The 15008-nt window shown below is 49.8% G+C and overlaps 1 long non-coding RNA gene across 1 annotated transcript; it reads right to left on the bottom strand.

The window, feature by feature from the left end:
- Window positions 1-3095: 3095 nt before the first annotated feature.
- On the bottom strand, window positions 3096-3487 carry LOC139831292 (uncharacterized). The gene is made up of 3 exons (XR_011745992.1): window positions 3396-3487; window positions 3264-3317; window positions 3096-3175 (listed from the first exon to the last, which is right to left on the bottom strand). It is a non-coding gene; the product is annotated as an uncharacterized lncRNA (long non-coding RNA).
- Window positions 3488-15008: the final 11521 nt, after the last annotated feature.

Here is a 15008-nt window from a genome sequence, read left to right as displayed (position 1 = left end):
TCCTCCCGGAATAGCTTTGGCTCACCTAAGAGTGCCATCGATCAAACCGAGCCCGGAGTCAGAATCAATTTTTGTACCAGAGTCACACATAGTACCCATGGATATCGATGAAGGGAACCTGGGACTGCTCCGGCAAGCTCGGGGACTGCTCCGGTAGGCTCGGGGACTGCTGTACCCATACCGGAAGAAACGATGCTGGTAGATAGCATGGAGATAGATGCACCGGTGTTTTTGGTTAGAGAAATACCATCGTGGGTTAAACCTATTAAAGAATTCCTGATCAGCGGCACCTTGCCGGCTGACGAAAATGAATCAAGGAGGATACAAAGAAGGTCCAAAGCTTACACATTCATCAATGGTGAGGTGTACAAGAGAAGCGTTACCGGTGTCCTTCAAAGATGTGTGGAACCGGAGGAAGGAAAAGAGATGCTTGAGGAAATTCACCAAGGAGAATGTGGGCATCATGCTTCATCAAGGGCTTTGGTAGCAAAAGTTTTCCGGCATGGGTTCTATTGGCCCACTGCTTTGGAGAACGCTGAGGATTTGGTAAGAAAATGCAACGGCTGCCAGAGGTACGCCAAGCAAAACCATACCCCAGCATCCGGTTTAAAGACAATACCGCTAACATGGCCATTCGCTGTTTGGTGCCTTGACATGGTTGGACCATTCAAAACTGCAAGAAGCAGCATGACTCACATCTTGGTCATGGTGGATAAGTTCACCAAGTGGCTGGAAGTAAAACCTATCGCAAAGTGTGATGGGCATACAGCTGTGAAATTCTTGAAAGATGTCATTTTGCGGTATGGATACCCGCACAGCATCATCACTGACAATGGAACCAACTTTGATCAGGGTGAGTTCAAAAGGTTCTGTGAAGAAAAGAACATCCGGCTGGATTTGTGCTCAGTGGCACATCCACAAGGCAATGGCCAAGTGGAAAGAATGAATGCTTTGGTGCTTTCTGGTATCAAGCCCAGACTCATTGATGCGGTGGAAAAGTCACCGGGATGTTGGCTCGATGAGCTACCATCGCATCGTGGAGTATAAGAACAACCCCAAACCGGTCTACCGGATACACTCCCTTCTTCATGGTTTATGGAGCAGAAGCGGTGATACCAACCGATATCATTCATGATTCACCAAGGGTACAGCTCTATACTGAGCAAGAGGTCAAAGAGGCCAGAGAAAATGATGTCGACTTGCTGGAAGAAGCAAGAGAGCTGGCTTTGGCAAGAACAGCCATTTACCAGCAAAACCTAAGACGCTATCATAACCGGAAGGTTAACCCGAGAGTTTTCCGGGAAGGAGATCTTGTACTTCGCCTGGTGCAACAGACCGAAGGCCGGCATAAGCTCTTGCCACCATGGGAAGGTCCCTTCATTGTAAGCAAGGTGCTTCACAATGATGCATACTACTTGATCGATGCACAGGAGTGGAAGAAAGGAAAGGCGGACAGGTCCGGAGAGGAGAGCAAGCGTCCGTGGAACGTAGCTCTGTTGCGCCCTTTCTACTCTTGAAGTGGTGGTTAGTGTGCTAAATCCTACCGGAGTCTTCGACTCTGCTGCTGTCCGCAAACCGGCTTCATGGCAAGCAAGATAAACCGGTAGGAGATAAGCACATGAACTGCGAAAAGGGAGAGCAGGAAAGAACAACCCGGAAAGTTTAACTAACCCCGGTTAAACCGGTTTTTTGCAAAATTTCAAAGTTATTTCTAAGTTCAAGAAGATGCTTGTTTGGTGAAAGAACCTTGTGCTCATACGCCAAAGAACGCCCAGAGAAGGCAGGCAGAGCCAAGGCAAAAGAACCAAGTATGCATCAAATTGGATGCGGAAGCAATTGAGAAATCTTTGCAGTGCAGGATAAAATCAAAACCAAAAGCAAATTATGCTAAGGCAAACTCATAGATACTTAGCTACCGGTATAACCTACCGGCAGGAAATGTTATAGCACAACCACAGGCAAACTTAAGTCTTACATCATAAGCCCCGGCATTCCGGGGCAGAATTTAACAGATATTGTCTTAAGGCAGCAGGGCCAACGAACAGATAGCAGGCAAACACTTCAAAGAGCATAATCACGCAGCAGGGGCTTCCGGAGGAGCAGCGCCGGCATCAGCATCGCCCAGGACCTCTTCTTCGGCTTCACCCTCCTCCTCGTCGAGATAGTCCGTGACGCCAGGAGGGGGAGGGATGAAGGTGCGCATGTCGGCATACTCAGCGATGCGGTACGCGCGATCCTGCCGCTTGGCGGAGAGGATCGGGTCCAGATCCGTTTCTGCACCTTCGCGCACACCGGTAAGGGCGTCCAGATTGAGCTCCGGGTACCAGGAGCAGGCGACGCGGAGGGCGGAGTCCGCGCCAGCGCGGGCAGCAGAGCACTGCCACTCGCGGATCCTCTTGCCGGCACCTTTCAGACGGTCGCTGATGAGGGAGAAGGTGTCCGGCACCACCTCGCCAGGCCATAAAGTCCTGTATAGCTGGGTAGCTACATCAGGGATGTCCGAAAGATTGCGGTCTATGCAGCGCATATGGGACACCCGCGCGTTAAGCGCGACCAGATGGTCCTTGGGCGTCCATGGCACGGTAAGATCCGCTTGGCCTTTGTCCTTGCGCTGCGCGTCGACCTTCTTGACGGCATACCTCTGCGAGTCCGGAAAGAGGCCTGTGCAAAGAAAGAAAAAGCTTAAGGAAAAGAGACCGGAAGAAAAAGAGACCGGAAGAAAAAGAGACCGGAAGAAAAAGAGACCGGAGAGAAAAGAATCCGGAAGAAGAGAGACCGGACGGAAAGATAGCGGAAACAAAAATGGGGTCGAAGGAAAAAAGGCTCGTATGCAGTAGTCAAAGTGTAAAAGAAAACAACTTACGGAGGGCGAGTGTGTCGGTCTGCAGGATCAGCTGATCGCACTCCTTACGCTCCTCCTCCAGCCGCGCGGCCTTCTCCTCGGCGCCCTTCCGGGCCTTGACCATCTCCTCCAGCTCTGCCCGCAACACCACAGTGGCATTGGAAGCATCCTCCAGAGCCTCGTCCAACTTGGCCGCTGCGGCCACTTCAGCGGTTTTGAGGGCCTTGGCGTGGTCGAGCCCCAGCTGAATCAGCTGAGACTTGAGCTCCTGGTAGCTGGTCTTGAGGGCGTTCAGCTCCTCCTGGTGCTGCCGGCTGAGCTCATCCTTCTCCCCTGTAACCGGAAAAATGAGTGTTAGCAAGGTTACACTGGTAAAACTGAAAAGAAACCAAGTTCAAAGGAGAAAGGAAAAAAATAGTACGTTGGGCCGTGGCGAGCTGCTCCTTGAGAGCATCGATGGAAGCTTCCGGGATCACTGTTGAACAGAAATTGTAAGTGTCACAAGGAAAAAAGGTTTCCGGTAGCAAAGATGCCGGTAGAATAAAAAACTCACCTTGGCACTTGTCGTGTGCCTCAGCGAGCTCCCGGTGCTCCCATAAAAGCTCCTCGAAGAGGGCCTTCCGAGTGTCAGCGGTGACCTGTTCAAGAAAAAGAAGAAATGAGATAAAGTTTTGCGCTAAGAACAAAGTTCTTAACTCGAAACTCGGGGACTGGCAGTGCCGGTTTTGCGCGTTTTTAAGATAAACTTTTGCGCTAAGAACAAAGTTCTTAACCCGAAACTCGGGGACTGGCAGTGCCGGTTTTGCGCGTTTCTAAAGTAAATTATGTGTTAAGGAGAAGATGTTTAACCCGAAACTCGGGGACTGGCAGTGCCGGTTTCACGCTAAGAACTTAAGTTAAGTTTTGCGCTAAGAGCTGCGCTCTCACCACAAAACTCGGGGACTGGGAAGATAGACAAGAGAGAAACCGGCATGAAACTAAGGAAAAGATAAAGCAGAACCGGAAACAAAGAAACCGGCAAAGGTTGAAAGTTAATAGAACATACCGTCAGATTGTTCGTGGAATCGTACCACGCGCTGTCAAGCTCTTTTACGGCAGCCCGGAGCCGCATGAAGTGCTCCTCAGAACACCGATCCCCGACAGGATCAGGTGCCGGCAGCCGATCTTTGCCCATGCCGCGGGTCGCCGGAGTGATGTCCGCGGCGTTCCACTTTTGGGCATACGGCAGAGGTGCCCTGTGTCCCGGCCTTGGCGCTGGAACTCCGTAATGCGGCCGAGGAGGCCGGTGGCCTTCATGCTGGCGCTTTTGGCAGCCTTGGAGACGTGCAGCACCAAGGGCTGCTGGCCGCCCGAAGGGGCGCTGGAGGCCGTCGCCTTCCCCTTGATGAGCTTGGAGGGCTTGGGCGGCGGCGCGGTAGAAGAGGCCCCGGAAGTCTTAGCCGGCGGCGCGCCAGGAGCGGCCTTGGAGGGCTGGGCGCGAGGAGCCTCAGGCGGAGGCATGAGGATGGTGCGTGGAGAAGGGGGAGCGCTAGGAGCGTCACCCGTCTTGGAGCCTTCCGGCGCGGAAGATTCCGGCGCGGAAGTTGTCTTTTCGAGGACGGGAGGAGCAAAAGGCTCCGCCCGCCCGGCAGCTTCTTCTTCTCCGGCGCCGGTGTTGCTGGCGCCGGTGTCTTGGTGTTCCGGGAGGAAGGAAAGATCCTCCTCCGTGCGGTGATCTGACAGTGAAGGGGCCGCACGCCCCGAATTAGTTGTGCCCCCCGAAAGGGAGGCAGAGGAGTTGCCGGCACCAGAGGGTGCCGGGCTTGAACGAGGAGGAGGGGTTGAGGTCCTTGCGGATCCCTCAGAGCCCGATGGCCTTGGGCCAAGCTTGAGAGCGGGGCTGAGAAAAAGAGAAAAGACAAGTGGTTGAGAAAAAGCAACCGGAAAAGGAACTTAGCAAAAAAGGAGGCAAGCCGGAAAAGGAAATTACCCGGAAGCGGTTGGCATCGCTTTGCGCCCGTAGCGGCGCACGCCCACTTCTTTCTCCCCCAAGGGCTCCGTCCGGAAGCGCTTGGAGGGAGGAGCATGGCTGGAGCCGGCAGTAGATGCCGGCTGCTTGTTCTTCTGGCCCTGGGCCATGAGTTTGTCCACAAACTCAGGACCGGCATCGGCGCGCAGGGGCGGCACGCGCTCGTGGATCTGTGAGTTGGATATGGCTAAGAAGCAATTCGCAAGAAAGCGATAGTGGCAAAGTGAAAGAAGCCGGAAAAGAAAGTACCTCCAGCACAACCAGCTCCTCGGGGTTTCCGGTGGGCTCCGGCGGGTCCCGGCCAAGGCGTGCAGCCGGGGTCTTCCCCATCTTCAGATCCTTCCAAAAAATGTAGGGATCCGGGTCGAAGGAGTCAAAGGCACGCTTCCGGAGAGGTCCTCGCGGCTCTGCCTGGATAGAGGGGAAGCGGTCCCTGGCCTGAAACAAGGTAAAAAAGAAGGTTAGCAAAAGCAGAAACTTACCGGCAAAGACAACCCCAAGTTGCACAATCTCTTACTTCTTGGGTCGGACGGTTAGAGGAACTGAGGGGAAGGAGGCCCCATTCCCAAGTAAAAGGCATAGCAGTTTGACAAATCTGCTTAGCCTTGAGAACAACGTCTTTCTTGCTGAGAGCACGGCCTGTGATCTTGGTAGGATCGCCTGGGCCATACATCTCGCTCATCCTATGTGCGCGGCGCTTCAGAGGAAGCACCCGGCGCGATATGAAAGTCCGGATGAGGTCGTCAGAACAGATGTTGGTCTCCTTCTTTAGAGAGGCCAAGAAGCGCACTACCCGGTTGGTTTCGGCGTGTTCCGTCCTTGGGTTGTAGCTCCAGTTGGTTCTACTGGGAGGCCCCGCTCGATATGGAGGAAGATTGATGCGATCAGCGCGGCCGGTGTTCTTCACATAAAAGAAAGTTCCTTGCCAAATGCGGCAAGACTCGAGGCCGACAAGCTTAAGAAAAGGGCTCCCTTGGCGAGAGCCGACGATGCAGGAGCCGCACTGCACGGGCGGCTTGGGCTTGGGGATTTCCTTGCCCTGGACGGAGTTGATCCGCAGGTTGAAGAAACGGGCGAACGTCTCACAAGTGGGACGAATGCCGATGTAGGCCTCCATGAAGGTGGCATAACAAGAAAGATAGAAAAGGGCGTTGCCAGGAAGGTGGTGAGGTTGGAGATCATAGAAATCTAGGAACTCCCGGAAAAAAGTAGAGGCAGGAAGGCCGAAGCCACGCTCGAAGTGAGCAAGAAAAACAACAAACTCGTCGTCTTCCGGATCCGGTTCGATCTCGTCATCCGGAATCCGACAGGAAACTCCTTCCGGAATCCTTCGAGACCGGTACAACCAATCAATCTCGAACTCAGTAACGTTGGAGCCCATCCAAGCTCCGCGAGTGGGTGGGGAAGGCTCCTCGCCGGAAGATTGGCTGGAGCTGCTAGAGGATTGGTCGGAGCTGCTGGCCTCTTGGCTACCGGAAGCTTGGCTAAAGCTACCGGATTCTAGGTTGCCGCCGGACTCTTGGGGGTTACCGGATTCCTGCTGGTTGCCGGAATCGGTTTCCATTGGATCTGACGCCGTAGATTCACCGGGAGAAGGCCTACGGCGCTTAAGAGAAAGGGAAGAAGATGATGCGGAGGAAGATTCCTCGTCGGACATCGCGAGGGTAGGTGGAGAAACAGAAATCCCAGACTCGAACCCCGCGTGAAGATCTACGAGTAAGAGGAAAACCAAAGAAAAAGGAGCAAATAAGAACACCAAAGGCTCAAGATCTGGAAGGCAAGCGAACGGCGAGTAAAGAGAAATTAGTACCAACCTTGAGCGGCGCGGTCGCTGCGGAGAGAGTTTGCTAGCGGAGAAGTGGGTCTACAGCCGCCGGCGAGCACCGTCGACGGCGAGGCGGAGAAGCTTGCGAAGAAGCACAAATGCGGCAGACGTGAAGAAGTTGCTGCCGAAGATCTCCGCACAGTGAAGTCCGGCGGCGGCACGGCGTGAGTTCGCCGGGCACCGAAGCTCGAACGGGCGACGGCGGACGGAGAGCGGCGGAGGCGCAAAGGCGTGGAGCTCTGTGCGCGAAGGAGGAAAATGCGAAGAAGATGAAGGGGAACGGGCAGTTGCGTTTATATAAGAGAGAGAAAGTGGGCGTGGAACCGCTGGGCCGCGGCGGTTCGCCTCACGGCCCGTGACGGTTCGCACCTTGGGCCGCCACGTGGCGGAGGAATACACGCGCGAAAACAGAGGCCACACGGAGGCGCACGCGGGATCCCGAGGAGATAGTGGGATCCGCTGCGGTGCATTTAATGCGTGCGCGGGAGTCGAAACGATGTGACAGCGGACACTGGCGTGTCAGTTACAGTGCGCATGTCTCTGACAGGCGCGGGGCCCAATATATTCTCGACTTCGCCGAGGAAAGAGTAAAGACACATGGTGCCGGAAAAAAGAGGTGCCGGAACAAGCCTTGCAAAGAAAAGAAAAGGAACAAAGGTAAAGGTGCCGGAACTAAGCTCAAAAAATGAGTGACTAAACCGGTATCTTAAAAAGATGAAAACCTGGCATGGTCCGTAGGATAGAGTCCTCCAGACTATACCAGCTTCGGGGACTAATGTTGGGGGGATGACCCCCGGTATGCCAAAGGCATGCCAAACCGGATGGTTTGAGCCATCAAGATACCGGTTTAATGTTCTTGCCGGAAGCCTAGTAGGAATCCGGGAGAGCAAGGCTAAGCCGGTATCCCCAAAGGGGTATGCCGGAACCCGGTATAGAAGATACCGGAAAGGAGAGCCTGTCGGCAGGTCTGGTCAAAGATTCTCTTCAGAGCAAGAAGACAAGGATGAGCCAAGCAAAGTAACTTTATTCAGAGCCCTGGCGCCAAAGAGAGAGGTGACGTCCAAAGAAGCCGGAGGACATCAGCAGCCCTGATAAAAGAAGGCCCCGGTGTCATCTATGATTAAAGTAGCTTTGTACAGTAGCCTGTTAAAGTAGCTTTGTACGGTAGAGCTCAGAAAGTAGTTTGTCCAGTCAAAGATGCCGTTAGGGTTTCTTGCAGTGTAAGCCACCCTCTCCCCTATATAAGGAGAGGGGGCGGCCCTTCTTCGAAAAGAGCAAGCAAGTAGGTACGCGCGTGTGTAGGACGGGTAAGCCTGTAACTTGTGAATCAATGAAAATGGTGATCTAGAGGGAGTTCTTCCTTGTGTCTTTCTTCTTCAACCTCTGGCCTTGGCCAAGTTCTTGAGGAAACCATCCGGAACCTCTTCCCACCTGATCGCAAACCCTCCCCCGAATCCTCTTGCGTCCATTCGGCCCCAATCTAAGCCATCCTATGGCATCTGCTCGTTCACCACGACGACAGGCATGATCTCCATCATCGTCGGCGTAGCGTCAAGGTCAATGGCACCGTCTTCATGGTTGTTCTCCCATGTAGCAACTATTACAACTACTTTGAAATAATACCTCAACATGAAATATAAAGACAACCATAAGGCTCCTGCCGGTTGCCACAATACAATAATGATCATCTCATACATATTCATCATCATATCATGGCCATATCACATCACCAAACCCTGCAAAAACAAGTTAGACGCCTCTAATTTGGTTTGCATATTTTACGTGGTTTAGGGTTTTCGAGTAAGATCCAATCTACCTACGAACATGAACCACAACACTGATACTAGTGTTGTCAATTGAAATAGTAGATTGAATCTTAACTATGGTGAGAGAGACAGACACCCGCAAAGCCACTTATGCAATACAAGTTGCATGTCGAGCGTGGAGAAAGTCTCATGAACGTGGTCATGTAAAGTTAGCCCGGGCCGCTTCATCACACCATACCGCAAGATGCAAAGTACACATAACAAGAGACAACAAAAGGATCAACGCTCACAAAACCATTGTGTTCTACTCGTGCAACCAATCTATGCATAGACATGGCTCTGATACCACTATAGAGATTCGTAGCATAGAAAACAAAAAATTTCCTACCGCAAGAACGAATAACAAGCCAAGATCTAATCTAGTAGATGGTAGCAACGAGGTGAAGATCAACATACCCTCGAAGATCGTTAAGCGTTAACGAGATAAATCTCGTGGTTGATGTAGTCGATCACTTGCCGCTTTCAAAAGCGCGTAGAAGATCTTGACGGTGCCATAGTCGGGCAGCACCTCCGTACTCAGTCACACGTTCGGTGTTGATGACAACGTCCTTCTCCCCGTTCCAGTGGTCAGCGGATGTAGTAGATCCTCCTCGGAATCCCGACAGCACGACGGTGTGGTGTCGGTGGTGGTGGAGATCTCGGGCAGGGCTTCGCCTAAGCACTACGGGAGAAACGGGAGGAGGGGGCGGCTAGGGTTTGGGGAGAGGGTGCACTTGGGGCGCTGGCCTTGGGTGCCCTTGGGTGGTGCGGCTCAAGTGGTGGCCGGCCTCCTCCCTCTCTCCCTCATTATATAGGTGGAACCCCAAGGGTTAGCCCAAAGATTCGAATAAGAGTCCAACTCAAAAACTTACCAAAGGGTGAAACCTAGGGGGAGTGGGACTCCTCCCTTTCCTTCCCTAATGGCCGGCCATGGTGGTGGAGTCCACCATGGACTCCATATTCCCCTTAGGGTGGCCGGCTAGGGTTGGTGGAGTCCAACCGGGACTCCACCTTCCATGGTGATTTCTTCCGGAAGGTTCTAGAACATTCTAGCGCCTTCCATAAATGCACCGGATCATTTCCAAACTTGGAAAGTGACTTCCTATATATGAATCTTATTCTCCGGACCATTCCGGAACTCCTCGTGATGTCCTGGATCCCATTCGAGATTCCAAACAACATTCGAACTCCATTCCATATTCCATATCTACTTAAAACGACATCAAACCTTAAATGTGTCACCCTACGGTTCGAGAACTATGTGGACATGATCGAGACTTTCTCTCCGATACCTAACTAATAGCGGGACCTGGAGATCCATAATAGCTCCCACATATTCAATGATGACTTTGTGATCGGAAGAACCATTCACATAAAATAACAATTCCCTTTGTCTCGCGATATTTTACTTATCAGAAGTTTGATCGTCGGTATCTCCATACCAAGTTCAACCTCGTTACTGGTAAGTACTCTTTAGTCGTATCGTGATATGATATCCCTTGTGAACCAATCACATGCTTGCAAGCTAATCAGATATCATTCCACCGAGAGGGCCCATAGTATATCTATCCGTCATTAGGATGGACAAATCCCACTATTGATACAAGTGCCTCAACCCTATACTTTCCGAACACTTAATGCCACCTTTATAACAACCCATTTACGCAGTAGTGTTTGGTGTCATCAAAGCATCCATCCGGTGTAGGTGATTAACAAGATCTCATGGTTGAAGAATTAAGTTACTATGCAAATTATAGCTTGAAGCATAAATAACTAAATGTCTTGATCATATGGTACGCTTACTACGGGTGTATGTCCATCACATCATTCACCTAATGGTATGACCTTGTTATTAATAACATCCAATGTTCATGCTCATGAAACTATGATCATCTATTAATCAACAAGCTAGTTTAACAAGAGGCTTACTAGGGACTCTTTTATGTTTACATAACACACATGCATTAATATTTCTGGTCAATACAATTATAGTATGAGATGCAAACTATTTCCATGAACATAAAGATATAATAATAACCACTTTATTATTGTTTCTTGGGCATATCTCCAACACTAACACACATGGATTTGTACGGAAAGATGGATGAAGAAACCATGTTCTGTAGGTGCGAATCTAACACTTGATTGATGAAGTAAATAAAAATGCAAAAGAAGCAACATACGGAAAAAACATGTAGCGTACCAACAGGAATCCGTGAATATGGGCATGCAGCAGGGAAGGACCGACTGTTTCTGTGTCCAAGTCGTTCAGTGGCTCAGGAAATTAAAAGTGCACTATTATGAAATCACGCACTCCCTATCTGTAGGAATTTGGGTCAAGCAAACAAAATTCACAAATTAAAAATAAAATTGATAATAAATGTTGGAAATAAATTTGATTTAGAAATGGAAACTGCTGGGCGTCCCCCGGAGATCTGATTCCCCAGCCCCCAGGTCCCCAACCGTCGGATCAACCATTGTGACGGTTAGATTTGCATGTAGCAAAAAAACACCCCCGGCAGCAAAAAATCACCCCCGGCAGCAAATGACTGAAGCAAAAAAACGGTTCGTTCAGAAAAGAAAATAAAAAGACTGGGCTCGCCGGAGACCTCGCCGGAGACCACGTAGCAAAACAAATGTGCTAATGTAGCAAACATGAAAATCTTCAGTGACATCAACGGGGAGCTCGCCGGAGAACTCACCGGAGATGTCGTCGGAGACCCCATAGCAAACATATAGTGCAATTGTAGCAAAACCGCTAAAAAGTTGTAGCAAAAAAACTGGCATGCAGCAGCGCTGCCCAAAAAAGGTTGCAGCAACTCTGTCCACCTAAGACAGTAACACCTTGGATCACCGGTAGCAACATCGGACACCTAAAGGTAGCAAATCCACCCTCCACCGGTAGCAACGTGAGACGCCAAAAAGGTAGCACGTCAGCCTCCACCGGTAGCGACACCAGAAACCTAGGGTAGAAAAACCGGCCTCAGCCTGTAGCAACGCCGCACACCTAAAGCAGCAAACACATGGAGACGTGCGGTGCCGGTGCTTGTAGCACCAGCAGCATCTCGGCCTGGGAGCGCCGAAGCTGCAGGTAGTCCCCGGGGGCAGCGAAAAAGCTCGAGGAGCAGGGAGAGGCGCGCCCGCGGGGCCGTGGCCGAGAGAAGCTTCCACACAACCACGCCTTTGGGGGATCTCAGGAGCGGGCCGCGCTGATGGTGGAGGCATCTCAGGGGCGGGGGCGCCGGCGAAGGAGCAAATCGGGGGTTGGGGTGAGGCCCGCCGGCGGAGGAGCATCATGGAGAGGGCGGGCGGCAGGAGCAGCTCGGGGGTTGGGCGCGGCGGCGGCGGAGAGGAGAGGCGGCGGGGCTAGGCGGGAGAGAGGAGAGGCGGCGGGGCTCGGCGAGGGAGAGGAGAGGTGACCAGCTGCGGTGGCGGCTCGGTGGTTGAAGGGAGGAGCTACGCAGCGCTCGCGCTCCATGGAGAGAAAAGGCAGAGGAGAGATGATAAGGTTAGGTGGGTCCCGTTTGGAACGTGTGGATAGAAGGAGTTCGGCGTGACTACGCGCGTTCACAGGATGGAGCGATCAAACGGTCAGGCACCAGGAGGTTATAACGCGCGTGATCCCCCGGGGGGATACAATCATTTTCCTTTAGAAATCATGTTCTACAGTACTTATCTAACCTGACGGGATTTGGATGATCCAAAAAAAAAATTGGAAGTAGCAAATATGATCTTATTTCGAGATGGTACTTCTGCACTATTGCTGATATAACCATGGAAATTCCATATCTAAATGGTAACTGATCTGATGAAACATAAAAGATCAAGTACAAGGATTTAATACATTACCAAAAGGAGTTGTCAGTTATCAAATTGGAGCTGTCAGCATGGTACTATGGTATACAGCGATGAAGGACCAAGAACAACAGCTTTGTTGTTCAAGCCGTTGGGCGCATGGGGAAGTAAAAGTTCGTGAATCTTCTTATGTTCTAGCGACAACAGAGGAAACCGAAGAGAGGTTGCAGAACCCACCTGTTCTGGAGGACGATGAGAGGGTGAAGGTGGAAGGCAGAGCTTAAATGTAGGAATCTGCGCGAACTCATCGTCTGCCACCATCAATTTCTGTTTCTCGCGGAGATCGTCGGGGAGAGGAAGAGAGAGCAGTGCCCATGTTGATGGAGAAGACGAATAGGAAACGTCTGATCCATCATTTTTTATTCCTGTGATCTGGCTGGTTATCACGTGGGAATCAAAGGAGAGAAGTGGGCTGACCAAAAGACTAGGCTAGATGTGTGACAAAGCTTCGAGTGTCCGGCTGTCCCGATCTATGTGTCTCGAGTCTGGAGCGAAGTAGTCTGGAACGTGAGATTGCAATCGTATGGGTGAAATTAAAAAGGGTGACGTGGCTTCACCAAAATTCAGCTTGCAAACATTAAATGCATTTTAGTGGGATGAAGTTTATAGACATTATAGATGTGTATCTAACTTAGTTTAATGGATCAATGCACACCAATTTTAACATCATCAAGGAAATGGTTGTCTCCCAATTTTTTTTTTTTTTTTTTTTTGCGAGGTCTTCATCTGAAACATTAGACATTTTTTTTGCCAACAATGATTTTGCCCCGTGCACTGAAGCACCCATGCGTGGGACAATTACTTTTTGAGATGCCAATAAGTTTGAAACTTCAAATACAAATGAAACTTGGCGCATCTTTAATCACATGTGGATTTTTTTTTGTAGAAGTGTTACATTGGTAGTTAGGCTTGGTACGGAAAACTATTGGCAGCGGCAGCCAAGAGCTTTGAATGAGAATTGGGCAGGTATAAAAACCGTTGATATCGATGTTCTCTAGGCGCTAACATGCAAGAAAAAAAAAGGGGCAAACGACGGGAAATCCTTCGCTATTATTATTAGGTCATTATTTTTTGTACCGTCACCATTGGTTCTTACGATAAACAAGCCATATCATGCAATCAATAAAGATGGATCACCATGGGCTCGTCTTTACAGCAGTTTCAACTTATTCATAGTTAACACATTGAACATCATTAGCCTTGGTTCAAGTTGATCTAAGATTTTTTTTTTGTTATAAATTAGGGACTATCATTAGTTTTCTGTTAGCCATATGTTATCAAATTCTATACACAAGCATGTGTTATATTGAGTAGGTTATTGTGAAATTGTATGCTATGTGTTGTGTGATTACTTCCTTCGATTTGTTAGGTTATTTAGCCTACCTCTATGAAAACAAATTTTTGTGTGCATTCTAGATGCTTGTTTGCTTATGATTATATATGTTCACTACAACTTTATCAATACTAAAACAAAATATTAAATAAAAACCAACTGGCAGCAAAGTACGACAAAATATATGTTATCCAAATATTGCCGTACACATGGGCGGTCCCACCATACCACTGGCGAGCTTCCTTGGCATGAGGAGCTTCTGAAGCAATTAACGATCGATAAACGAGCACTGCCCAGGCTTGGTGCCATTCTTTTCTCGCTACTGACCGTACATTAGATTTTGTTTACTTATAGGACTATATGAAGCAGAAACTCAATTCGGCACATGGGAGCATATGCTTCTGCCATCGGAAAAACATTTTAAAATTTAAAAAAAAATTGAACATAAACTTCCACGCTTACGTATCGACATTCTACGTACGTACATCAAGTTTTGCAAAAAAAACAACATTTTTTATGACTTGTGTGAAAAAGACAAAAAAAAATGTCACGTACAATATCCTTTTTGCACCAAAATTTATCTTTTTTACACACGACGGTAAAAATATCGGTTTTCCGTGGAACCATTTTATGAACATGTTGAACTTCGAGATGTACCTATTAAATTTTATGTCCGAACTTTTCAACATTTAAAAGTATACTTAAAATAAAATTTAAAACCAAACACCACTGCCCAATATGAAGCCGCAAAGGAAGGAGCGGTAAATGGATAATGTGATGCCTCTTGCTCCACAAATTAGGCCAAAAAAAAAAATGCACGAAATGAACTCTGTAGCTCGCGATTCTAGGGAGGCGCGCTAGTCAGTCCAAGTAACCATACGCAAAACGCAAGGGGCCATGCCACAATCGGCCCAGTGCCCTATCGGCTCTCCCAATTTGACCAGATGATCTCTGAACTCTGATCCGCCCGGCCAGCCAACAGCCATTAATTGTCGTCGTCGGGTTTCGCTCCGGCGATCTCCTGAAGTCCTGATGATGGCCGCAACTTTGACCTCTGATATGATCTTGCTACTACCCAGTACCTGAAGTCCTCCCGGTGGCCGCAACTCAGTGGTTTGTCCCCCGTGCAGCTGCGACTCGTCGAGGTCAACACTACACCATTAATTTCTTCCGGTGACGAACGCATGTATCCTGCGACGTACACGAACGCCAAACGTGCGTTTAGAAGTGAGACGAGATGTCCTTACGGTGTGCAGTGCTATATATACATATGTTCGCGCCACCCTATGCACACACACACACGCTCGAGTGTTGTTCACTGCTTGTGTCTTACGTACGTG

The sequence above is a fragment of the Lolium perenne genome, chromosome 5 (assembly GCF_019359855.2).
Source record: "Lolium perenne isolate Kyuss_39 chromosome 5, Kyuss_2.0, whole genome shotgun sequence".
Classification (NCBI taxonomy): Eukaryota; Viridiplantae; Streptophyta; class Magnoliopsida; order Poales; family Poaceae; genus Lolium; species Lolium perenne.
Note: the sequence above shows the minus strand (reverse complement) of the source record. Positions and strands in the feature narration are given on the sequence as shown.